General features: G+C 43.5%; 2 pseudogenes; one reads left to right on the forward strand and one right to left on the reverse strand.

Annotated features, from left to right (window-relative positions):
• Nucleotides 1-22816: 22816 nt before the first annotated feature.
• Nucleotides 22817-22938, reverse strand: LOC136656550 (5S ribosomal RNA; annotated as a pseudogene).
• Nucleotides 22939-25989: 3051 nt separating this feature from the next.
• LOC136656432 (5S ribosomal RNA) lies at nucleotides 25990-26109 on the forward strand (annotated as a pseudogene).
• Nucleotides 26110-27118: the final 1009 nt, after the last annotated feature.

The raw sequence follows: 27118 nt of genomic DNA on the forward strand, positions 1-27118 counted from the left end.
AGAAGGTAGATCACAAATCTCCAAACAAGTACATACATTCCTGATGGGGTCTGGCGGCAACATAGCTTTCCATTTGTTTTATGGCATTATTAATCTCTACTGGCCCAGTTTTCTAAAAGTGTGCACTTCCTGGAGAAGCCATGTGCAGTATAGTTACAGGGAAAACAAAGACCAAATGGCAACATCATTCGCACATAAAACAAACAGCTGTGTTGTCCTAGGTATTTGTATGTCTGTACTAGCAAATCTAGTTGCATTCTTGAGTTGGGTAGCAAGGGAACTGGAAAGGAACAAGCAAGCCACTAAGTAATTTAAAAAAAACACACATACAGAAGAAAAGAATTACATTGCAATGTAACAGTTCCATGCATCCATCCAAGCCAATATATCATGTATAAAACAAATGCCATTAGTACACATCTGAGTTAATTTTCTTCCAGTTCCATCTCATTTCTTTATGATTAATCTATTTGAAACCTCTTATTCATAGCAATATTTATTTTTTGCTATATAACAATGTCACTTGCTACAGCAAGACAAGTTCAAGAGTCTAATAGGTTCGAAAAGCAAAAAAATTATTAAAAAAAAAAATGAACATCTGCTGCAACACCACCAAAAAAAAATAAACCAATGTCCCCTGAGGACAGTTAAGTACTCACCTAAGACAGCAAATCTCCCCTTGCCACTCCCCTTACACCTGGCATTCAGAGGTTGCCTGCTTCTAAAACCAGGAGGTTGCACATACCCATCATGGTTTGAAACCTGTGATGAATTTTTCCTCCATAAGTCTGTCCAAACCCCTTTTAAAGGCATCTAGGCTAGGTGACATCACCACATCCTGTGGCAAGGAGTTCCACAGACTAATAACACACCGGGTAAAGAATTATTTTCTTTTGTCTGTTCTTACTCTCCTGACACTCAATTTTAGTGGATGTTCTCTGGTTCTGGTGTTGTGTGAGGGAGGAAAGAACACCCCTGTATCCACTCTTTCCATCCCATACATAATTATATATGTATCAATCATGTGTCCATCCCCCATCCTGCCGACATGCACCTTTTTTTTAGGCTGAAGATCTCCAAATGTTGTAACCTTTCTCCATAAAGGAGGTGCCTTGTTCAATAATCATTTTGGTCACTCTCTTATGAAGACAATCTTCAGCACTGAAAAGGTGCTTCCTCTCCCTCAACGTACACATATTTGGGACTTCCCTTGTTATGACCCCTGGTTTTAAACGTCCTTTCCACAAATGAGGGTTGCTTCCCTTAATGAACACTCTTTAGATGTTCACAAAAATGCAGAACGGATATATTGTCTAATAAAGATGAAAGGCCCAGAACCCTTGTGAAGTTTTTAAGCTGGAGAATAAATAGTTCAGTAAATTGATGAAGCTGAACAGCTTCCTTATTTATTGATTTCCCATACTAAGCATTTAGATAGTGAATTATGCTGAAAATTAGTGATCTTTAAACAAAATTATTTACATTCCTTTTCTATTGAAAAGTGATTTTCGAGAGGTTAATGCACAAAGGATCATCAAGCGCAAAAAAAAATAATACAAAGGATATTAAATTAGTGCAGTTATGATCTTGTTCAATTTAAAATTTGCAATCTCGTCCATGAGGAATACTAGCTGAACAATGACGGCATTGCTACTAAATTTTCAATGCTGGGATACGTCAAAGTTATTCCAGAGAAAGAAGGAATACTGGGGAGAGATGGTGGAAAAGACACACTCTATCCCTCTCCAACTTAAACAAGCTGGACAAAGACAGGCTAGCTATGAAAAATTCATTACTCAATGTAACATCAGATTAATGAAGTCCTCTTGCATGGTGACCTAGTAATGCTGACTTACCTTTAAGTCAGTGTAAATATCCAAATGAGATTACAGCAGAAACAGAGTTATGGAGGACAAATGGACAGCTTATTTAGTATCCTATACTTTCCAGTCTGGCCAATCCTAACTAAATTTCCCCAGGCCAATTCAGCGATCCAGGCACAAGCTATGCTACATTCCATAGGGGAATTTTGGCTGCTGGAGACCTCCTCAAGGTAAGGGGACATTTTGCCTCAGGGAAAGCTCCAGCAGCTGCTATGGGTCAACTCAGTCCTATATTGCTGGCACATGTCTGAGTTGACCCTGTGTCTGTGGATTAGTCCTGAGAAGGGGGATAGGATATGGCATATACAGCAGTTATAGGATTAAGCCACAAGTTACACTTGCAAACTAGCTAATATGAAAATACAGTATTCACATTATTTGAGAGAGCAATATGGTAAGCAGCAATGGCGTAACTAGAGGGGGTGCAAAGCTCTAAGTTTTGTACGTTCCTGAATGCGCCGTGCAAGCAGCCCCTCCCCCTCCCCTATGGAGCCATTCTGGTCAGTGGAGCATAGGGCATGTGGAAGGTTTTTCTATGATGTTGTGCTGTGTGAATCAGTGTTAAGATGAGTTCTGTGAGGGAGGAGAGTTAAGGATTTAATAATCCTTAAATCCAGAATGCTTCTGCTGCTACTGTTTCTGAAGCGTCACCTGCTTGAAATCAGAAACTTGCAGAAACCTGCATTTATGGGTCAAAAGGCAAAGTCAAGCTGGATCCTGGTTTCCACTAAATGGTAGCATCTGAGAGTAGGAGTTTCCTAGAAATGAAAAAATGTCTCCACCTATGGGTGGCAATGGGTAAACTATACAACAATGTACTGCCTTGCTAGTATTTTAACACTATTTGTCTCAAGCAATGAGGAAGCCATCTTTTGTAAATTGCTGGCTTATAAGCAAATTGAACTTTCCAGAGTTCCAGGAAGATGCTAACTCAATAGCTTGTAGTGGCTCAAAGACGTTTCCATAAATGAGCATTGATGGTTAGTGATCATCACTAACTATGACGACTGCCTCATACACAGGTAGGAGCTGGAGAGAAGCTGTGGGTGTTTGAATGTAGGTTCTGAAGGAGACAAAATGTTGAGTTTTGCAGCTGTCTGAAAAGAAGAGCCATGAAGGGCTCAAGAGTGAGTCGCTTGCTTTAAGAGGGGATGGGGGACGGGTTGGACACTGATGAACTATTACAGACTAGTGCAATGAGTCTTTTCCTGCTCCTCTATGTTCAGCTTGCATATTTGAAAACAAAGTATTACAAAAATGCTATGGGTCTCCAGCGTTCTTTCCTCACAAAGAAGTAGATCCTGTACGGGCTCCTCCTGGAATATTCTAGAACAGCAGTTCCCAAACTGTGGGTTACAATTTGATTTTTGGTGGGTCACAAAACTGACCAGCTAATAGCTGATGAGGAAAAATGTATTGAGCCTTATGGAAACTGAAACGGAGCAACATGTGCATGTTTTCCCATGAGTAGGTGGTTGCACCTTGGTCCACTTGGTCTCCCCCACCCTCCAAGTTCACAGGGAAAATGTATTGAGCCCTATGGAAAGGCCCTATGACCCACATATGAATAGGTGACAGTTTACTTGGATCTTAGTGAAGCCTAGGTGAAGGGGAATGCAAGGCCACCTGAATGGTTCTGCTCAGATAAACCTCTTGTAAAATTGAGTGGGTCCAGATAAAGTGTTGTTTTAAAAATTGGGTCCTAGTGGTAAAAAGTTTGGGAACCACTGTTCTAGAATACTCAACAAAATGGGCAATGCACCAGCAAGATTTTGTAGATATAATGGAAGGGGCAAATGAACAAGGTACCTGAATGGAGAGAGAAGGCTGACTTTGACTGGTGGGAGAGCACCGAACATGAAAATGGAAGTTGTCAAGCTTTTGTCTTGCTTCTGTAAAATTAGCACAGTACCTGCTGAAAAACATCATTAATTGCATTGTAATTAAATATAATTAATAAGACACTGCAGGAGCGTGTGTTGCAGAGAGATAATGTCAGCCCTTGGGTGTGACCTATGGTTTGATGTTATCACAGCAAAACCAGTGGTTTCTGCACTCTTGCTGAGCTACAGTAAAGGGGTTTCCTCCCTTCATTTAAAAGGCACTTTGTTAACTTTGTTGGGTGCCTTTAATCCACATGCTTTGTAATATCATAAAACATCAGTTCCCACATAGAGGTGCCTCACTTAGTAGTATTTGACAATGAAGCCTGAATGTGTGAACTGATTACATTCAAATGCACAGTGATCCAGGTGGCAGGAGATGATACAAATTTTTTTCTTTAAATCTGAGATGACCCAGGGTGCAATCCTAACTGCGCGCTAGGCCAGCGCAAGCCCCTTGCACCAGCTCAGGAGAGTCGCAAATGTGCTGTAAAGCACATTTGTGCCTCCTTGGGAGTCAGCTATGCCGGTGTAGGGACACGCGCGGGTTCATGAAGGCTGCATCCAGCCTCTGTGCCGACTTGGGGAGGGAGGGTTGTGTTGGCCGAGCTCAATGGGGGGAGTCTGGGGGAGGAGGCAGGGAGGAGGCAGGGAGGAGGTGGGAGGGAGGCATTCCAGGGTAGGGTGAGGGCGGGCAGAGGGCAGTCCCAGGGGTGGGTGGTTGGGGAGTGGGAGGCGGGGCTTAGACCTGGCTGTTATGCCGGATCCCAACCCGAACTGAAGAACTGAAGCTGCTCCGTTCTTCTCGAACTTGCACCACCTCCTGAGGTGGTGCAAGTCCAAGGAGACCCATTGGAGCTGTGATGGCTTACCTGGAGGTAAGAGGGGGAGTTTCCCCTTGCCTCTGGCTGAGCCACGTCTGGCCCCAATCTTGCACTGGATACAGTGCAGGCCTCCTGGCCCGCCTGTTCCAGCACAAGATAGGATTGTGCTGTCATTCACACAAGCAAATCACTATCCAATGCCACCCTCATCAAGATGCAAATCTGTGAAACAGTCCAAAATGCTGTGTTGCAAGCCAAAACGCCACCCCGCACCACAGCCCTTATCCAGTTCTCCCACCCATGCACCTGTGGTTGCCTTGGAAAAAAGACAAAGACATTTGTAGTCCCAGCCATGGAACTCCAATGTGTCGTGTCTGATTTGGATGTTCTTCACTGACTACGCAACCCAACAAAATAAGAGTTCAGTACTAAACCCACTTCTGAAGAGTGGAAAAACATGTCTTAAGTTGCGAAACAGGTAAAGCAGGGTGCAATATTTTAAGGCAAAGGTTATCAAACTGTAGGTCTAAGATGCACCAGTGAGTTGTGACACAACTTGTGGTGATTTGCAAAACTAACAAGGTTGATTAGGCTATGTGCATTAAGGGTTAAACAAGCTGCTTCCTGGGGAGGGGGGGAGCACTGCTGCCTAATCACCATAATAGCCATACCATTTGGCATTTATAAATGAGGCAGCAGCCTCTAGGGCCTAAAAAAAGGGGGTTTTAAGGACATTGGGGGCAGTTTCAATGTGCCCTTGCTGCATTCATATTCACACACACACACACACAGAGATTTTTTTTGCCTTTGAGGGTTAGTTTGGTCAATGGTCTAAACTATCCCTTTTAAACACATGGGGAAGAAGCAAGATCACATGCATTTCTCTCCACCTAGCAGTGCTTTTTTTGTGAAAAAAAAGGTGCAGGAACTCACAACTTGTTAATCTTTTATTTATTTATTTATTTATTTATTTATAAACCATTTTTTATTGGAGAAATAAAATATTTTTTATGTGCTTCCCCCCTAAAGATGAACTTACTTCTGAGTAGACATGCATAGGATTGGGCTGTCAATCTCCACATCCCCTTCCCCCTAGCTACTTTTTCTACACATGGGGAAAAATACTGTACAGGTGCACTTGTAGCATGTAGTATGTAGTGCGGCACTACTTCGAGGAGAGGAAGCAGTGAATGGATTCCGAAAAATGGCTTACGTGAGTTCCATGTAGTAAAATTACTCTAAGCAACTGTGGGAGTAAGAACAAAAAAGGAATTCTTACATGAGAGGGGTCCTTAGGTGCACATAGAAACAGCTACATTTGCAAACAAGTGATTAAATATGGTTTAATTCAGGTATCAGAATACTCTGTGTCTTTGGGAAGGCGCTTGGCATGCAATTGTATGTTCTCTGCTGCCCTGAGCAGCTGCTGTGCATTGCTGGAGAGGAGCTGCAAATGCTGGCTGGCGGAGGGCATGCTTGTGGGGGAAGGACGAGGAAGATCTCTGGCAAGGCTGGACAGCACGTTGTACACACGTAGAATCCCTTTTCACCTGCCCTTAGCATGTGAAAACGGGGGCAGATATATATCTCTGCCAGGATTAAGAGCCCAATCCTAGGTATGTCTACTCTGAAGTAAGTCTCGTTCTAGTCAATGGAGCTTACTCCCAGGAAAGTGCCTAGGATTGCAGCCTAAGAGCCCAATCCTATGCATGTCTACTCAGAAGTCCACTTTAGTGAATGGGGCTTACTGTGGATAGGATGGCAGCCTTAGAGTCCAATCCTGTGCCTGTCTACTCTGCCTCTGTTTTGCTCCCCTCCGGAATGCCTCTGAAGGGGAGGTGCCCCTGCAGAAAGGTGCCGGAACTCCGTCCCCCCGCGTTCCATTAGAAAAAAAGCCCTGCCACCTAGTGTGCTGGCACCTAGTGCCATGGGTGGGCAAGTCTGTTCAAGTGGGCTAGTCTGTCCAAGCAATTCCCATTGCTTAGAATAGTACTTTAAGTACTATTTAAAGTGCAGATAGAAGCCCAGTTCTGTAAAAGAACCCCATGGCATGATTAGGCATTGGCACACCAGTTGGGGAGCTGTTCCCCCTCCAGAGCCGGAGGGAGCTATAAAAGTATAATGCAAACTAGCTCCGGTGTTTCCACCTTACATCAAATCACCCTTTTAAACTTGGAGAAAAGGTTAAAACAAAGTTTGCTTCTTTGGTGGTAGAATCATCTCTGCCCCAAGCCCAAGACAACATCTACAGGAGCCATCAATCTTTATGGTTGGTTCCAACATACACATAGGAATTTAACACAAACACAAAAGGAATGCTTTTTGAAAGAATAAAAAAATGCGAGAGAAGCAAATTAAAATAGCTCTCTGATATGGATACTTTTATCCATTCAGGCTGCCTGCCAAAAGGATTTTAATATAATATTTATTCAGCCATACAAGCATAATAATTGATATTTGCAATTCAATAATGCTACTTAATTTTTTTTTATTTGTTTCTGATCTTCCTTCCCTTTCTGCCTTCAGATCAACAACCCCCATCTCAGCATATCTATCGCTCTAATGACCCTTTCAAGCATCAAAGGCAAATATTAACCATGGATCTAATTTTTTTCTTTTTCTCCAATTAATTTCTTTGAGAAGAAAGGTCAAACATTAATTCCGGAGAGTTAAAGTAGCATTAGAGTTCTTTACATGTCCTCATTACAGCATGGTGGGGATGGTGTTGGGTGGTGTCACCCAACGTGTGTGGTCGGTCTGTGGAACTCCTTGCCACAGGATGTGGTGCTGGCGTCTAGCCTAGATGCCTTTAAAAGGGGATTGCACAAGTTTCTGGAGGAAAAATCCATTATGGGGTACAAGCCATGATGTGTATGCGCAACCTCCTGATTTTAGAAATGGGTTATGTCAGAATGCCAGATGCAGGGGAGGGCACCAGGATGAGGTCTCTTGTTATCTGGTGTGCTCCCTGGGGCATTTGGTGGGCCGCTGTGAGATACAGGAAGCTGGACTAGATGGGCCTATGGCCTGATCCAGTGGGGCTATTCTTATGTTCTTATGTCACAGAGGAGAAGGCTGTCCCGAAGCTGTGGTATACAGCTGATGGCTACAGATATTTCTTGACTGGGTAGGCACTGATGGGAGAAGGTGAAAAGGAGCATTGATAGATGCTAGCAATTAGCTACTGGCCACACCCCCACCTGCTTGGGATGGGGCTGGAAAGAAGCAGTGTGAAAACAGCCAGCAAAAGACATAGAAGGTTTACTTTTGCAGCTCATTGGGGAGAAAAGGCTTTCAGAGGACACTGAGGGTTTGGGGAAGAACAATGAGCTGTTTGAAGCCTAGCACTGCCTGCCTAGTTGTCTAGCAGCCATTCCTAACCTTTATTTTTGTTACAGTCCCTTAGGAGGTCTTCTCAGGTTCCAGGGCCCACTGGTGATGCTGGCCCCTGTGCCGCCTGGAGCCAGAACTGCAGAATTTGCCCCCCCCACCAGAGAATGATGCTCTCCATCAAAGAGAATGCCATCCCCCCACCAATATATCCAGGGGCCTTGTGAGGGGGCCTTTCAACTCAGTCCTAATTTAAAGGCTGCCACACAATTTTTTTTTCTACGTAGAAACTTTAGTACCTTTTCAATTGTAGTGTCCTAGATGGCTAAACACACACACACACCAACCTCTGTTTAACCATTTTGGCGTAGGGTTGGGTGCCTTGCTCAAAATGAAGGATTGTTCCATCCACTGAAACAGAAATCGCTCTAAATTAGGACTCAGAAAATGCCTTTATCAGTGAACTTCTAATGTGTCAGTAACAAGTGTGAAAACTCTGCAGAATTTATTACACAATAGAGTGCCTCCATTTGAAAGAAAATTCATTTTGCTAAAATAAATTCAATTGACAGATTACTGTAGCGGTTCTGGGGGCTTTGTTGGCTGATAAGTCAACCCAGCAAATGCTGTGTAGTTTTTTTTTTTATTTTGTTCTGTTTTTTTCCTTTAAAGTTCTGCAACCATACTAAGCATGGCATTAGTTTATACTGCATCATTTAGTACAACGTAGACTTCCTTTCTATGTTTGGACAAACTCCAGAAGTTAGTGGAAGACAGGGAGGCCTGGCGTGCTGTGGTCCATGGGGGTCACAAAGAATTGGACACGACTTACAGCTCAATCCTGAGCTGCATAAAGGCACGTTTGTGCCTCCTCGTGAATCAGCTAGGCCAGTGCTAAAAAGGACAATGGCTAAAAAGGGCAAAGGTGATCTAACACAGTGATTCTCCAAATTTTTCCACTGATAAAAGTGGTAAAATGAGATGAGAATCTGTTGGGACCCACCAGAAGTGATGTCATGACCGGAAGTGACATCATCAAGCAGGAAAATTTTTAACAATCCTAGGCTGCAATCCTACTCATACTTACCCAGGCGTAAGTCCCATTGACTATCATTGTTAAAAGTATATTCATAGTAGCCTGTAAAAGTACAGATGTGTCACATTTCCCCAAATGCAGTCACATACCATGGTAGCATCTAGTCTAATATATTAAAAATAAAATATTGAAATGAATGGGGACCCATCTGAAATTGGCTCATGACCCACCTAGTGGGTCCTGACCCACAGTTTGAGAAACACTGATCTAACACATAATAAAACACTCATAGCTGCAATAATAAAGTGATGGAAAGTTGGAAACAATCACAAGCAGACAGTTAATGAAAAAACTCCTACAACTGGTATCCTGCGATCTATACCCACACCTTTGTGCATGTATTGCACATCGTGTAATCCCAAATGCCTCTCTGCACCTGTTAATGCAGAGTGCCGGTTTTGCTGGGTGAGCAATACTCGGCATTGTGCAGAGTGGGTGGAAATTTGAAGCGGAAGGTGTGCTGCTCTTTTCACAGCACATGTGGAAATAAATAGCTCACGCTCAAAATAACTCACGGGCTAATTTTAGATCAAATATGAATGGGAGGCCAAACAGAATGGAGAGAGACAGTGTTGGGAATGATTGGAGGTTACAACAGCAATTCAACATCTCCTTGAGTCATATGCACTTTGCGGGGGCTGAATGGGATGCCTATTTATATGCCTACATAGCTATAAATAGCAAAGTGTGAATAATTATCCAGATAGTGGCCCCACCACCTTCCACACAATTGGATATATTTATGGCCTGATAATAAATTCAAGGTATTCATCAGATTAGAAGCAATTGCTTCATATGTGTTTGAGAGAGGCTGTTAATGGGCTTGAGCGACACAATTTATCGTCCAAACCAGTCCGCACATGTTCAAATGACGTTGCTCTGAAGATTTGCATGGACAAATTCCTTGACAACAGTAGGGACAGACTTAGTAGCCAGGAAACTGTGTTCTGTTTGGAAGCATTCAGCTGATTGCCTTTAAAGACCAACAATATTACAACATTGGGGGGAAATGGGGAATTTCTCGACTGATCAAAAAGAAAAAACCGATTATATTAACACAGTGGTTCCCAAACTGGTGGGTTGTGACCTACCAGCCTGCGAAGCACTCCTGTCTGGTCCCTTAAGAGGCAGGGCAGAGCCATGACAGCAATGCAATTCCTAGGATCGCACCACTGCCTGGGTCTGCAAGTTATATTTTTTTTACTTACAGACGTCCATGCTGACCTTCGGGAAGTGCAGGGAGCCCCGCAGATGCCTCCACAGGGCTCCCCAAGTTTCCAATTAAGTAAAAATAACAATCAGAAACCACTTCCATTTTTTGATCGTGAAACTGGAAGTGGTTTCCGAACATTATTTTTACTCAATTGGAGGCTTGGGGAGCCCTGTGGAGCCGACCGTGGGCCTCCCTGCACCTCCTGAAGGCTGGCATGGTTGCCTGTAAGTAAAAACCTCCCCTTTCGCATCTCGGCAGCTGCACGATCCTGGGGATCGTGTTGATGCCAGTGCCCTGCCCCTGCAAACACTTAAGTGGTTCCTAAGTTCTCTGTAGGAGTTTCGGAACCACTGTGTTAACATTTCATAAACAAAAAGTAATATTCCGGAATATTTTCTTTTGATGTCAGAAGATTAAGCAGGGCGTTGCTAGACTCTGAGGGAGAAATAAGACAACATGTTAAGAACATAAGAAGAGCCCCGCTGGATCAAGCCAAAGGCCCATCTAGTCCAGCTTCCTGCATCTCACAGTGGCCTACTCCCACACTTTGATTTATTTGATTTTTAGAAACAATGCAGGGAAACAATGTGGTGATGGAACTGGAACCATAACACACAGGGGCATCTGACCCTTTTCCTTATACCAGTATGCCACCAAAAATTATTTCTGAAGGTACTTTGCTTCCCAAGGTACACTAAATGGTATCCTTGAGAGCAAATAGGGTCAGATTTTGGTGGTGAAAATGATGCAACTGAGAGCAATCTGGATTGAGACTCAGAATGGCAGATGCAAGGGAGGGCACCAGGATGCAGTTCTCATGTTGTCTTGTGTGTCCCTTGAGGCATCTGGTGGGCCACTGTGAGACAGAGGAAGCTGGACTAGATGGGCCTTTGGCCTGATCCAGCAGGGCTCATGTTCTTATGGGACACAACCCACCCTGAACATTTCCTGTGTCCCAATCCAGATTGAAGTCTTGGTGGCTGTTGTTTCTAAGCCAAACATATGACAGGAGAGACAGTAACATTTTTTAACATATTGCTTAGTCTGACTTCGGACCCAGATACAGAATGTCAATAGCCAGATACAGATCTCTGTATGAATGACTGTACCAAGTCACGACAAAGAGCACTGTCATAAAACAGTTCCAAAGGAAGAACCATTATTGTAGGTATTTGCGATGTGCAATTTGCATTGTACATCTGCAATGAAAATAGTAGAATAGTAGAATATTTTCGGTGTAATACTAGTACTGTAATTAAAACAAAAAAACTATAATATTGAATAAGAAATTGACTTTTATTTACCTTGAATGCTGGGGCTGCCTTGCTTACTGGAAGCAGGTTTAATTAGAGGAAGATAAAGAAGTACATGGAGACTTTTACAGAGATACTCAAGAGGGGACTTCTAGGAACGTCCAAGCATTTTAGCGATTGATGGCATGATTTAAAAGAAGCACCTACTCCTTTCTTTGAAGACTATATGTCTAATTTCACTTTAAAACATATGGCTTTTCTCTTCCTTGATACAAGAATATCCTTATCATCAGTGATCAGGGTTGTATTTTGACTCACAAATGGATGAAAACTCACTGCTTTCACTTGGAAGGCAACTAACAAGCACTAAGCAGCGCATAGATGCACCATGTTCATATGGACCATGTAGTATGTATTGTGCTAGGTTGCCACAAGTAGCTTCCAAGAGTAACAACTTGTTTGCATGAGCAGGTTGTCACCCACATTCCCAAATTCTTTTAAAAAAAATAATCTTTATGAAACTATGTTCATATGTACGGATATTGTGTATATAGTAGAACTTTAGAAATCTGATCATTTCAGGCTGTTTGTAACTCTGAATTCTTTTAAGAACTCAGGGGTGTGGAAATGAAGGTTGGGTAGCAGTTTCACAATCTGCAATTACTGCAGATCGCAAGGGCTACCCTATGCAGAGTGCATTGCAGTGGTCAAATGGAGAGGTGGTGGCTAAGGCATGGCAAATGAAAGCCAGGTCTGACTTGGTCAGAATGGGTGCAGCTGGGGCATTAGCCAAAGTTGAATAAAGGCTTCCTAGGCTGCAGCTGACACCTGGGCATCCAGACTTCGTAAGGCCAGGTCCAGGAGTACCCTTTGAACTTCATTCTTTAAGGGGACTGCATCGCCATACAGACCAGGAAATTTTATTTACATGGTTGAAGTTGCACATTGCTTGCTCCTCCACCACTGAAAAAGGATTGTCTATTGCAGTGGCTCTCAAACTTTTAGCACTGGGACCCACTTTTTAGAATGAGAATATGTCAGGACCCGCCAGAAGTGATGTCATGACCGGAAGTGACATCATCAAGCAGGATGAGTTTTAACAATCCTAGGCAGCAATTCTACCCAGGAGTAAGTCCCATTTACTATCATTGTTCAAAGCATATACATAGTAGCCTGTTAAAATTACAGATCTGTAACATTTCCCCAAATGCACACACATATCAGGGTAGCATCCAGTCTAATATATTAAAAATAAAATATTGAAATGAATGGGAACCTACCTGAATTTGGCTAGTGATCCAGCTAGTAGGTCCTGACCCACAGTTTGAGAAACACTGGTCTAGCGCATAAGAGCGTCCTATTGAGCATGAATATGGTTGACCAGTCAATTAACATTGACAGAGATGGTATCTCTGACATTCTAATGCCTCTCAAAAGTTCAAGCTAACATAGATTGCCATGGGATTTTCAGGTTTAGCGCAACCTGCTGAGTTCTAAGAATTTACATTTCTCCATAAGATTAGGCAGAGTAATTTTTTCCGACCCTAAAGACAGACATAAGTACCATAGTGTAATTACGGCACAAACATATTTGCCAATCAGGTCTGGAGTGTGCATATTTAAGATTTTAGCACCAGTACATTAAAGAAAACCCATTAGAATAATTGAGGAAATGCATTCAGCACAGGCCACACTTCCAAATCCCTAAAGCCAGCTCATTGAAATGGTGACACGATGAGTTAACAGTCTGTCAATCTGGCTCAGTTTCAAGTGGCACCAGCTGAGGTGTGCTTTTAAAATAGGGATTTTTTAATTGGATTCAAAATCAATTAAAACCCCATTAGAAACATAATTGTAGTAATACACATCATAAAATAATCTCTTTTACAATAAACTATAAAACCGAGGAAGCTTGCATAATGAATGCTGCAGGTCACACGGGCAGAAGCAGACCTTTCAGGACCTGGAACGTAGTAAGGAACCAAAACTTTTGCATTTGGTGCACAGCAAGGCAATCAGAAAGCCACGCTAGAAGCAACAGTGAAATGCAACTACATGCATCACCCTGTATTCTCGGGGGACAGGTTCCAGCTGCCACCGCAGATACTTGAAACCGTGGACAGCACTGAACCCTCACCAAGTGATTTACAAATTCTCCTTCATTGCTCAGAAGGCTTGTCTGTTCCTGATTGCAGCCCTCCTTTCACTGTTTTCTCTGTCTCACTGTCTCTGTGATGTCTACGCACTCTAACAGGAAGCGGAAAACATTAAAAGGAAGTGTCGCGTTGTTTTCAGCCATGCAACCTGTTAGCGCTTCCTGTTAGTTTTTGCAGAAAGCACAGAGACAGCGAAACACAGGAGACAGTGACAGGAGGGCTGAAATCAGAGACAGATAATCAGAGACAGAAATCAGAGACAGGTCATTTGCAAGTGGGAGGAGAATTTGTGAACCGCAGATAGGTGAAAATGTGAATACGGGACCTGCAAATACAGGGGAACACCTATAGAGAATCATCGTGGCTGAATGTTACCTACCATGGATTTTCCTGGCAATTTGCATGAGAGAAATAACAGTTTAGATAATAAGGAGGCCATGAGTGTTTTGTTAAGATGGAGAGAAGGTTCCACACATCACAAGTTGGGACCCACAGAAAACATTCGTGTGAGCTGTTAGTCAAGCTGTGTTGTGGGCACTGACCTCCTCTTACCAACACTGGAATTCCTTCTTTGAGAGATCAGTGCTGGTGAAGAAACTTACCAAAGAGGTAAGGTATACTGAACAAAGAGGTAATGATATAAATAGTGATACAAATTGAGATCTGATATTCTTCAGTCAGTCATTTACACCGAGGAGGAGCAATGGATCAGCAGGCAGAGACTTGACAAGATTGGACCTGGGGAAAGGGACCTCCCTGCTCTTCAAACAGCTGCTGGAGAATGACTTGAGAGGGAGGAAGATGAGCATTTACGTATCTAGTAGGAGGAGGAGGAGCCAGGAACATGAACTCTAGAACAGTTGGATCAGGCCCTGGTGAGAGAGACTGTATATAGCAGATCAAACCAGTGATGAGGTGTCCACTGAATAGATTTCTGGAGAGCATGGCCATGAGAGCATGGCCACAAGGGCTTTGGAGGAGGTTAACCTGGCCTAGCCAAGCTCTGGGGAGATTTAGGTGCGGAGGAGGTTGTAACACCTGCTTACCTCCTCCACCCATCCTTGGTCCCCTTCCCAGGGCTTCCAAAGGAACAAGTAGCTCCCTCTTGTTCCTTGCGACTCCCACCAGTAGCCTAGGTGGTCAGGAAGGCCTTTGTTGAACCTTACACCAAGAGGGGCTCCACTGGCAGGTCTCTTGCAAGACCTTTGCAGCCTAAGGAGGGCAGGGGCCACAGTGTGTCCCAGCACTATTTGAAGATTGAAAGCTTCACCTGAGTTTTGGAGATGTGAAAATTCCTTTTATATTTAAGGAGCAAAGAAGCTGAAATGTTGAAATGCTCAGTTTTGAAGTGTTCAACTTTGGAGCATTGAACCCCATAGTTCAGTGATTCTCAAACTTTTAGCACCAAGACCCACTTTTTAGAATGAGAATCTGTCAGGACCCACAGGAAGTGATGTCCTGACCGGAAGTGACATCAAGCAGGACACGTTTTAACAATCCTAGGCTACAATCCTACCCACACATACCCAGGAGTAAGTCCCATTTACTACCATTGTTAAAAGCATATACAGAGTAGCCTGTTAAAAGAACGTATGTGTAACATTTTCCCAAATGCAGTCACATATCATGGTAGCATCAAATCTAATAGATTAAAAATAAAATATTGAAATGAATGGGGATCCACCTGAAATTGGCTCATGACCCAGCTAGTGGGTCCAAACCCACAATTTGAGAAACACTGCCATAGTTTAATTAAGGAGGGGGATGACTACATGGTTGGCGACCTTCAGTCTCGAAAGACTATGGTATAAGCCTACAGCACCTGGTATTCCCAGGCAGTCTCCCATCCAAGTACTAACCAGGCCTGACCCTGCTTAGCTTCCAAGATCAGACAAGATTTGATACAGCTATGTAGAGTTCAATATAAAGTCTGGCCTTTCTGGCCTCTGGATTTGTGGCCTCTTGCCATCTGTCCTGTAAGCTGCTACATTACTGGTCTGGTCTTTGCTCTCCAAGCAGGTAATATCAGGTACTCATTTGCAACAGTGTCACAAGGGGCCATGGTGGCCAGGGCAGTGACCTTGTGACATCATTTCCAGGTTCAGCGAAGAAGCTCCCAAGTGAAGAAGCAACTGCTCCAAGCTTTGCCAAGTTAATGAGGAGGGACGCCAAGGAAGGATGCCCAAATGGTTGGCAACCTTCAGTCTCGAAAGACAATGGTATAAGCCTACAGCACCCGGTATTCCCTGGTGGTCTCCCATCCAAGTACTAACCAGGCCTGACCCTGCTTAGCTTCCAAGATCAGGCATGTGCAGGGTAACAGTTGCTGCATGTTGCAAGGATGCAAGGGATGCAAAGTTGCAAGGATGCCCACCACTGCCATCTTGGCTGAACCTTGTGCAGTATTCCTTTCAGCCTGGTACCCAGAGGGTGTCTCCCCACCCACCCCACCCCCGCTTGCTATACTATATTGCACACTTGCATGCATGTTTCCAGCACACCTTCAACTAATAGATAATAAAATATTAACCCTATAACAGCATACGGCTTTGGGTGCTAGGAAGTCTTGGGATGGCCCAAGGTAATTTTGAATCTCGTTCAAGTGATTAGAACTAGTTCTAAGATTCTGGAACAACTAATTTTTCTAGCGTCTCCACCACCACCCGTGTTTAATGTCACATTTTTCTTTATGGAAATATGTTGTTAGAAATATTCATTTCAAGCGAGACATCCTTTCCCAATTTGTTTTTTTTTTTTACAATGATACTTGAAATAAGTGTCCCTGTAAAGATTAAGTGCATAATTTAATTGTCCTTGTATCTGATGGAGAAAAAAATGATTCCCCACAGCAGCCTATTGACTCCTTCAACCTTGCCTCTTGAAACCTTCCTGAACGCAGGAGCTGATACTGCAGGTTTTGTATTTATAATGATTAATTAATTCTGCGCTAAGCAATGTTCCTGACTGCACGAACAAAATCCACTTTCGAAAACATAAATGACAGCCTGCCTAAAATAATTAACACCAGCACTGATAGAATTGGGGATGTTTCTCTCTCTGCTTTATGCTGGTGTGTTTCGAGAGAGTATAATTACAAAATATTTCTGCCAAGCAAAAAGGGTAGCATTAAAAAAGATTCATATAAAGAATATATGTTACAGGCACACAGCACTGAAGAGAAAAATGCTGGCTTAAAACAGGGATCTAATGCAATGACTTCTAGCAATTGACTACTCATGTTTGCTTTTTATCAAGACGAAAACGCCAAGGCTGTTCGTCTTCTTAGAGCAGAAGCTCTCAGATCTGAGTCCCAATCCAGCTCCATCGAAATCTAGTGGCACAGAACAACTAGTGGTTTTGGAAAGTCAAGATGATACAGTGGTTCTGAAGCCAGACTTCGGCCAGGAAGATCCAGATTCAAATCCCTGCTCTGCCATGAAACTTCCTGGGTGACCTTGGACCAGTCAGTCTCTCGAAGGCTCACCTACCTGACAGGGTTGTTGTGAAGACAAACTGTGTACACTACCCTGAGCTCCTTGGAGGAAGGATGGTATAAAAATGTGAATGAATGAATAAGTGAATGAATGAATGAATGAATGAATGAATGGAGACAGAAATCCTTGTGTGCATCAAAGGACTCATTCTGCCTCCTCAACGTGCTCCATGGGAATACATATGCATCAGATATTCTCACAGGAGGCTGCTACTGCACATAGATCTCTGTCGCCGCAGCACGGCCTTCCCTCTTCCTTTCCGTGCATGTATATTCATCTCTTTATTATGACACTCTTTCTCACCAGAGACATTTCTCACATTCAACTGGGAGTTACTAACTAATAAATCTTTGATGGGACATTGCATCAGTTCAGACAATGTTACCCCCCTCCCCACAAGAGTCTGAACTCAGGGCCATGCTAGGTGCCCTTTGTGTATGAACCAGAGCACCCACATTGGTGGTAGCGTGTTCGTAAATGTTCCAATTCCCATGATAGCAGTTGCTCGATTTGGGGCTGGAACCAAGATGCTTGTACACAAACATGCTACATGGTGATTCCTGGTAGCATAGGAACTTCCAACACAGGAAGCAACTCAGATTGCACCTGAAATATTCTACACAATACTAATTTTATCTATTTAGCACACCTCTCCTCCTAGAATCATAGAGTTGGAAGGTACTCACAAGGTCATCTAGTTCAACCCCTGACTGTAACATGAAATTCTTCTACATCATCTCCAGCAGGTACCTGTTGATCCTCTGCTTGAAGATCTCCTGTGAGGCAGAATCCACCACCTCCCTTGGTAATTAGTCTTCTGGTGAACTGCCCTTACCATCAAGAATTTCTTCCTGATGTCCAACTGAAATTTCCTCTCTTGCAGTTTGGACCCATGGGATCTTCTCAGTTTGGCATGCTGTGAACCTGGAAACAGCCCCATGCCACAAAGTGTTTATGTGAGTTTATGTGCTATATTTGTTTGTTAGTACCATGGAAAAAATCTCATAAGAACATAAGAACAGCCCCACTGGATCAGGCCATAGGCCCATCTAGTCCAGCTTCCTGTATCTCACAGCGGCCCACCAAATGCCCCAGGGAGCACACCAGATAACAAGAGACCTGCAAGGCTTCCTGGGAATTGTAGTTAAGAACATAAGAACAGCCCCACTGGATCAGGCCACAGGCCCATCTAGTCCAGCTTCCTGTATCTCACAGCGGCCCAACAAATGCCCCAGGGAGCACACCAGATAACAAGAGACCTCATCCTGGTGCCCTCCCTTGCATTGGCATTCGGACATAGCCCATTTCTAAAATCAGGAGGTTGCACATACACGTCATGGCTTGTAACCCATAATGGATTTTTCCTCCAGAAACTTGTCCAATCCCCTTTTAAAGGTGTCCAGCCCAGATGCCATCACCACATCCTATGGCAAGGAGTTCCACAGACCAACCACACGCTGAGTAAAGAAATATTTTCTTTTGTCTGTTCTAACTCTCCCAACACTCAATTTGAGTGGATGTCCCCTGGTTCTGGTGTTATGTGAGAGTGTAAAGAGCATCTCTCTATCCACTTTATGCTTCCCATGCATAATTTTGTATGTCTCAATCATGTCCCCCCTCAGGCGTCTCTTTTCTAGGCTGAAGAGGCCCAAACGCCGTAGCCTTTCCTCATAAGGAAGGTGCCCCAGCCCAGAAATCATCTCAGTCGCTTTCTTTTGCACCTTTTCCATTTTCACTATGTCTTGTTTGAGAGGTGACCAGAACAGGACACAATACTCCAGGTGTGGCCTTACCATCGATTTGTACAATGGCATTATGATATTAGCCGTTTTGTTCTCAATACCAAACTCAGGAGGAGAGAAAATACAATGGGGCAGCAAAGTACTATAAGGTTTTTGAGTGAAACTGACAATTTGTGGAGTGTCTTCCCCACTGGAACTGATGTGGATGCCCAATTCATGCAATTTTTCCACCTCAAAAAAATGGGAAGAAGATAATGATAATCATGACCTTTGCCATGTATGGTGGTACGTGCAAAGCCCCTTGTAAACTTATACGCATGAAAAATGAGAAGACTTATTACTTGCAGGAAAAGGACCAATGACCAGGTAAGCATGTAAACTGGTCTTTTGTCACAGATCTTCACACATTCTTGATGCCAGTGGTTATCTTCCTTGTGCTTCGTTGCTGTTTCCACCTTCCCATCAATTCTTAAATGTCCCAGAATGCACCCTGTAGTTAGAATCAGAGTACAAGAATTCAGAGCCCAATTCTATCCAACTTTCCAGCACCAGTGCAGACGCAATGCAGCCCTGAGGTAAGAGACAAAGTTCCCATACCTTCCGGAGGCCTCTGTGACTGCCTTCCCACCACAGGATGTAGTGCACACCCCATGGGCATGGCTGCACAGGCTCTGGAAAATTGGATAGGATTGGGCTCTTTGTCCACTTCATCTTCAGATCTCAGAAAACATCCTTCTGTTTCCAAGGAAATGCTTTAACATCTTAATTCAAAGATTGAAGTGTTATCTTTTTTTCCTCCTTGCTAAATGGTAGTACCTGTCTGTAGACCAGTTAGAAAAGAGAAGGCACTCACTTGCTGCTTAAGTGCTCAGATGACTCAATTCATGTAATATAAATAAATGTGATGGGAGCATGGAATGCGTATGTTACATTTCCCCATGAATATCTAAGCAGATTATACAAAATTACAGTACAAGGGGACATGGACAGCTGGAGAACATGAAACACAGAAAATCTGTCATACTATGTATCTACAATGATGAGAATGATGAGTCTGCTTACAGGAAGGAGGTACAGGAGTTGTTATTGTGGTGCAAAGAAAATAATCTCTCACTTAACATAAAAAAAACTAAAGAACTTATAATTGACTTCCAGAAAAAGAGGGATGTACACACACCATTATACATAAATGGTGAGGAGGTGGAGAGGGTTGCTAGTTTCAGATTCCTAGGCATTTACATCACAGAGGTCCTCTCATGGACTATTAACACCAGCATGTTGATAAAAAGGCACAAAAGCGGTTATATTTTCTGAGGAAGCTTGGGAGGTTAAATTTGTCACAGCAGCTGCTTGTGTCTTACTATTGTTACACTATTGAGAGTGTCCTAACCTATGATATCCATTGAGAGTGTCCTAACCTATGAAAGCTCTGCAGAGAATTATTAAGATTGTGCAGCACATCATCAACCTTCATCTACCAGCTTTGGAGGACATCTATACATCTCGCTGTCTGCAGAAGTCACATAGTATTCTGAGAGACTGTTGTATATATTTATGCTTGTATCTCACTCAAAGGTGGATAAATTTCGTTGTGCTGTAGCACAATGACAATAAAGTTACTACTACTACTACTACTACTACTACTATAAAGCATTTCTTTATGTGTAGAAAAGTATTTGATACTGTCAGACCTGGGGGGGGGTCAGGGAGGGCAAAATCCCTTTAATCCACTTCCAATGCACTTCTATTCCCTCAGTGTATTCTGAAGACTGTGGTTTGTTAAGGGTAGCTCTAACAGCTCTCAGCTTCATGAACTAACTACAGTACCCCACAGAATCCATTGGGGCAATAGAAGTGCATTGAAAGTGGATTAAATAGTGGAACTGCAGTGTGGAAATAGTGGAAATGCAGCCCAGGTCTTTTCCATAAGCACCCGCATGTACTATTCAAACATAGGAAAGCGAAATTTACACCTTCAGACTGGAACTAGTAGGTCCTAGCAGTTGGGCAGTACTGTCATAACAGTTCTCTCAACTAAAATATCCATGTTCCCATTTACTATGAGATTCAAAACATATACACGGGCAGGAGGTCTGGTCTAGAGGGTAGAGCCTCCATTTGCCTGAAGATTAACATCCACAAGGTCGCCAGTTCGAGGCCACCGGCACCGTGCGACCTTGAAGCAGCTGGCAAGCTGCAGCTGAGCTGTTCCATCTGCTCGGAGCGTGGGAGGATGGAGGCCAGAATGTTAAACCAGATCGGAGTGTAACATCTTGAATGTGGTGGTTCTTGAAAGAGAGAACCTTCTTTCAATTTGTAAAAATCCCTGTGTGGATTTAATAAGCCTGCCTGTGTAAACCGCCTTGAATAAAGTCTTGAATAAAGACCAAGAAAGGCGGTATATAAATACTGTATATTATTATTATTATTATATTATTATACACACTGACCCCTGCCTACACACAGGTTTGGTTCCAAGGTCTATACTGTAAGATGAAACATACATAGGTCAGAACACCTGGCTCTTGCCAATCCAGCGCTATTGTTCCTGTGTAAACACACCTCCAAATAACATATTATGGGTGTACCAAAGCGCTGATGCAGCCATTTGTAACTCAGGGAGCCAGTGTACACAAACACAAAAAGAACACAATAAAGAAAATTAGCAAGTCCAGCAGGGAAAAAATCTCATGTCTTCAGAGATTCCAATTTTTATTGCTCCCCACCAACGGCAGCCAATGAGACAAAGCAGCATCAAATCAAATGCACAATGTCATGACATAGGGACACTTTATTTTTTGAAGCATTTAAGTGTGGCTTTCAGATAAAAAGACTGCCCGTCTTTATGACCACATGGCCAAGCACATCTGCACCATTTGGTGAGAATTGGCACCAATTGGTGGGGTTCAGTAATTTGTGACTTAATAAAGTGAGCTTTCCATATAATGTCCCTGCTTTCCATATAAGAAATGAGTTCAGAGCATGAAACAGCTATAAAGTCCCGGATGCACCCTATTGAGGCTGGTTCTTATGCATTTTCTTCATTCCATATCCATACATCTTTCTATAATAAGGCAACAATTAAGATGAAATTGATCAACTAACTTGAGGAGAGTCCCTAAAGCCTAGAGATAACAAATAGTATTACTCACAGACCTTAAATGGGACATTTAGGAGCAGCATAACTCAGATGGATTACAACTGATTTTTTTTAATGTAATTAACTTTTGCATCCAAAATAAACATGTTTGTTTTCAGGTCTTAAGATATAAGGCACAATGGAAAGCATTCCCCTAATTCTCTAGTAATGATCAGGTTCCCTTCAGTCTTGACACAGATTCAAGCAGGGACAATATTATTAGCTATTAAAAAGAGGGAGAGAGCAGCCCTCTCAAAACAGCAGTAAGTCTGGGTGGGAAACGGTTATAATGATATATGGAGTTCAAGGCAGATGCCAGCTAAATAGTTAGTAGAGAAAGCTAGACAGACAAAAGAAAACTGTCTGAAAGCATCAACTGAAGTGATTCTACAGTCCGTTATCAAATAACTGTTGTTATAATTTGGTCATGTACTCTGCTCGCATACATATATTTTCATTTGTACAAGAATGTTCCAAGTACTGTACAATCAAATAAGGTATGTCACAATCTAATTTGTCATTCTCCCTTTCTTCCCATTCCTCCTCCCAACCATTTTCTTCTTGCTAAGACCTTTCAAATTCTAAGTTGCTAGCACTGAGGTGAAATCCCAACACTCGGGCAGGCTTCCAAGGTCCACGTTGATTGCATGAGAAAAAATTACTGATGCCTATTTAGAGGAAGTAAAAGCCAAAAGTCAACCAATTCACACAAACCCAGAACGTCTTAAATTTGTTATTGTAAACTTGAGGACCAGGGTACTAAGGTTGGTTGGCAACCTTCAGTCTCGAAAGACTATGGTATAAGCCTACAGCACCCAGTATTCCTAGGCGGTCTCCCATCCAAGTACTAACCAGGCCTGACCCTGCTTAGCTTCCAAGATCAGATGAGATCGGGCATGTGCAGGGTAACAGTGGGATAACAGGCATCCCCCCATATCCATTGTTTCCTTAGCCATGGTTTCACTTACCCGTGGTTCACAAATTCCCCCCCTTGTGCAAATGGCTTGCCTTTGTTGCTCTCAACTGTCTTTCTGTGCTTTGTGCTGCTGCAAACTTCTAAGTGTCATGTGCTTTTCAGCCCTCCAACCCACTTCCTGTTAGTGTTTGCAGCAGCACAAAGCACAGAGAGCACAGACAGCAAGACACAGGAAAGAGTAACAGGTGGGCTGCAATCAGACAAAGGATGTCATTTGCTCAATGGGGGGAAATTGTGAAACACTTCTTGTAGGGTTCTCTACTATCCACGATTTCTAGTATCTGCGGTAGTAGCAGGAACCTATTCCCCATGGATAAGAGGATGACACCTCTCTCTCTCTCTGGGTGGGTCTGACTGAGCATTTTGAACATTTCCAGTTTGAGCTTTTGATTGAGGTGAATTGATAGTTTGGTGTTGAATGCAGGTGGCATTGGACATTTTGAGTGTGAAAACCTACAGGTGAAGGCCAACACTTAGAGGGCCAAGTTCAGCAGAAGCCACCTGTACATTTTCACACTGAAAATGTCCATGTGTTTTTGAAGATGACAGGTTAACCAATGGCCTTAGCACAGCAATTTTCAACCGTTTTCATCTTATGACACATCAAGAAGGAGTTAACATTGTCAAGAAACACTATCAGCTTTTTGAGAATTGTCTAGGCACACTGCTGGCCAGAGGCTCACATCCCCCAATGGCCCTACTAATATATGACCCTCCCACAAACCCCCATGTCACAACTGCAGACCATTCTTGGCATACCAGTGGTTTAAAATTGCTGCCTTAGCCTAATATTAACTGAAAGCATGTGGTTGGTCTGTGGAACTCCTTGCCACAGGCTGTGGTGATGTCCTTAAAAGGGGATTGGACCAATTTCTGGAGGAAAAATCCATTACAGGTTACAAGCCATGATGTGTATGTGCAACCTCCTGATTTTAGAAATGGGCTATGCCAGATGCAAGGGAGGGCACCAGGATGCAGGGTCTCTTGTTATCTGGTGTGCTCCCTGGGGCATTTGGTGGGCCGCTGTGAGATACAGGAAGCTGGACTAGATGGGCCTATGGCCTGATCCAGTGGGGCTGTTCTTATGTTCTTAACTACAATTCCCAGAAAGCCTTGCAAGTCTCTTGTTATCTGGTGTGCTTCCTGGGGCATTTGGTGGGCCACTGTGATACAGGAAGCTGGACTAGATGGGCCTATGGCCTGATCCAGTGGGGCTGTTCTTATGTTCTTATGAAAGGCCTATAGCTGAAGGCATCTACACTGCAAATGTAGATTGGAGTTATGCCAGTTTTAACTGGTATGCCTCCCCCCAATCCTGGTAACTGTGAATAGGTGACAGTGCTGAGGTTTCTCCATCAGAGGCCACTCCCCTCTTAAATAGGTTCAGGGCACAATCATAACCAGGTCTACTCAGACGTAAGTCCTATTTTGTTCATTGGGGCTTACTCTCAGGAAAGTGTGGTTAGGATTGCAGCCATAGTTTTCAGAAGGGAGGAACTGACTACTATACTGGCTTAACACTGTGATATAAAGATGCCCTGTTTGCTGCCAGGCATCTCCCCCAGATGCACACCACTCACCTGGCCAAAGCACAGGAGGTTTTCTTATATAGGCTTGCAAGCGATCGTACATGATATAGTATGGACTTTCTTCCTCCTCCCTACTTTTAACAAGATGTGACAGCTTCAAGAGCGAGAACATCAAAGCAATTTACTGCAAATATTTTTTGGGAACAGCAATACAGAGATTCGGCTCCCCCTATACATGCCATCCTCTTTCTTCCGGATAATGGGGACTTCAAAGACAAATGGGGTAAAAGCAGTTGAACTCATTGATTGATCTTTGTCTGGAACATTTAAAAGAGAAACCATACCTCCCAGATATTGACTTGAAAAATCGTGTTCTGCTTATGTAAGCAGTAGTATGCAGACAAGAGTGATATTTCTCTAGCTGTGTCAAACGCTTTGGAACAGTTCATGCAACTTTTAAATAGACTTCAGTAGATAGTCACTTGATCGTATTACAAGTGTCAGGAGAAAATCCGACCCTATTTTTTTTTAAAGAAGAAAGAGAATTTAAATTTAGCTGCAGGCTACTTTTATGAAATAACATGATCAACTTGGTTTGCTTAAAAAGTGGAAGCTCAAAACCATACGGAAGCTCAAATCCACCATGCGATGGTCTAGCAGAGCCAATATGGCATCTGCTGTATCCCACAGGGGAGTTTTGGCCACAGGTGGCCTCCTCCTGAGGGAACATTTGTTCCCTTGCCCTGGGGAAGACCCATTCTGGCCTGAAGGGTCTACTCAGACCTGCACCAGCATATCGCTGGCATAAGTCCGTGTTGAACTGGATCAGGCCCAAGAAGGTGGTCAAAATTCAGCAAGTGCCATTGCGGCTGAACCCACCCCCTTCCCAGGTCAGATCTGCTATCCTCCCCACCCTTGTTGCACCCCATTCTGCCTACCCCATGCTTCCCCCTTCCTGCCCCCCTCCCAGTCACGTGCAGCCTCACCTGAGGCAGCAGGTGCCCATGGTCTGTCACAAAGCAGACCCAGCCATTTGTCTCTTCAGGTGGCAGCCAGGCCATGCTCTTCAGAGCACTCCCCAAGTGTAAATTTGCATGTTCCTGCCTCAGTGTTGCCTTGGGAGGTAAAAGATAACAACTTCTGCAAGGTAACCCAGTGAATTGCATGGTGGCACCCATATTTGAATTCTTTAGTGCAAAGCCCAAATATGCTAGGTGTCTTGGTATACACACTGAAACAGACCTCCCCAGTCTACTTCACCTTCTGTCACAACATGAGCTGTCCCAAAGACACTTCCAAAGCTGTCTAACACACACACACACACACACACACACACACACACACACACACACACTGAACTGGCTGAATTTCCTGGATAGCTGCTCCACGACCAGGAGCAATCCCTTGTAGAGTACAGGCCACATCCCAGCACTAACAGAACAGCCCAAACCCGTCAGAGCATGTGCAATGTCACAACAGCAACTGTTACTCTGCACATGCCCGATCTCGTCTGATCTTGGAAGCTAAGCAGGGTCAGGCCTGGTTAGTACTTGGATGGGAGACCGCCTGGGAACACCGGGTGCTGTAGGCTTATACCATGGTCTTTCGAGACTGAAGGTTGCCAACCCATGTGCAATGTATCAGCTGGGATAGCTTAAAAGACTCATTGCTGGTCTACGATAACAGGAAAGACAATGCAAGCCTGAGACATCTCTGATGGCCTGGTGCACAAAGGGGGCAGAGGTCTTGGAAGCTATCCCAGGAGGCAGAAGAATAGGAATGGACTGCATGAATCTCAATGTGAAGACTGAGGCATACCTAAAAGACAGGCTGAGGGCCCAATTCTGTTCAACTTTCCTGCACAGATGCAGCTGCAGTGAAGCTCTGAGTTACAGGGACAAACAATCCCTTACCTTGCCACGAACTCCATGACTCCCCGCACTGCAAGATGCAGTGCACGCCCTGTTGGAACAGCTGCGTCAGTGCTGGAAAGTTGGACCGAATTGGACCTTGGGTCAACTTTCTAGGAAAGATTGTCAGCTCTCCTTCCTTGATAAGATGAGCAATGGGGGTGTCCCCTTCCCAGGGTACCCACCTAAACTCCACACTAGGCAGTGTACCATATTGGCTCTCCTGCTATGTGCTATGTAACTTTAAAATACAGCTTTGTAAATCAGTGCTGAGGCTAACAGAGACATATGTGGAGGATGTGAATGGTACTAAACAGAAAAGAGAGATTTCCAGATAAATACAGAAAGGAAATCACAAAGTCTGCAGAGACACAAGAATGGATAAATGGAGAAAAAGTACGACATTTTTCTGGGCACCTCCTAGGCACAAGACTTAAAGCATTACAACCATGACAAGGAATGAAAGATCCTTTACACTGGGAACTAAATATTGTTCATGGATAAAAATAGCTCTCTTTATTATCTATTAAACAGAATAGGCATACCCCAAGGGCGGAGGAGCTTATCAGCAGGGAACAATAAAATAACTGATTGAAGAAAATAATCCTCCTACTCTCAGAGGGACAACTGGAGTTGTTACATTACACTTGTTGTGGTTTATCTCCATGCAAGTCTTCGGCCTCTTAAAAA

This window comes from Tiliqua scincoides, chromosome 6 (genome assembly GCF_035046505.1).
Source record: "Tiliqua scincoides isolate rTilSci1 chromosome 6, rTilSci1.hap2, whole genome shotgun sequence".
Lineage (NCBI taxonomy): Eukaryota > Metazoa > Chordata > Lepidosauria > Squamata > Scincidae > Tiliqua > Tiliqua scincoides.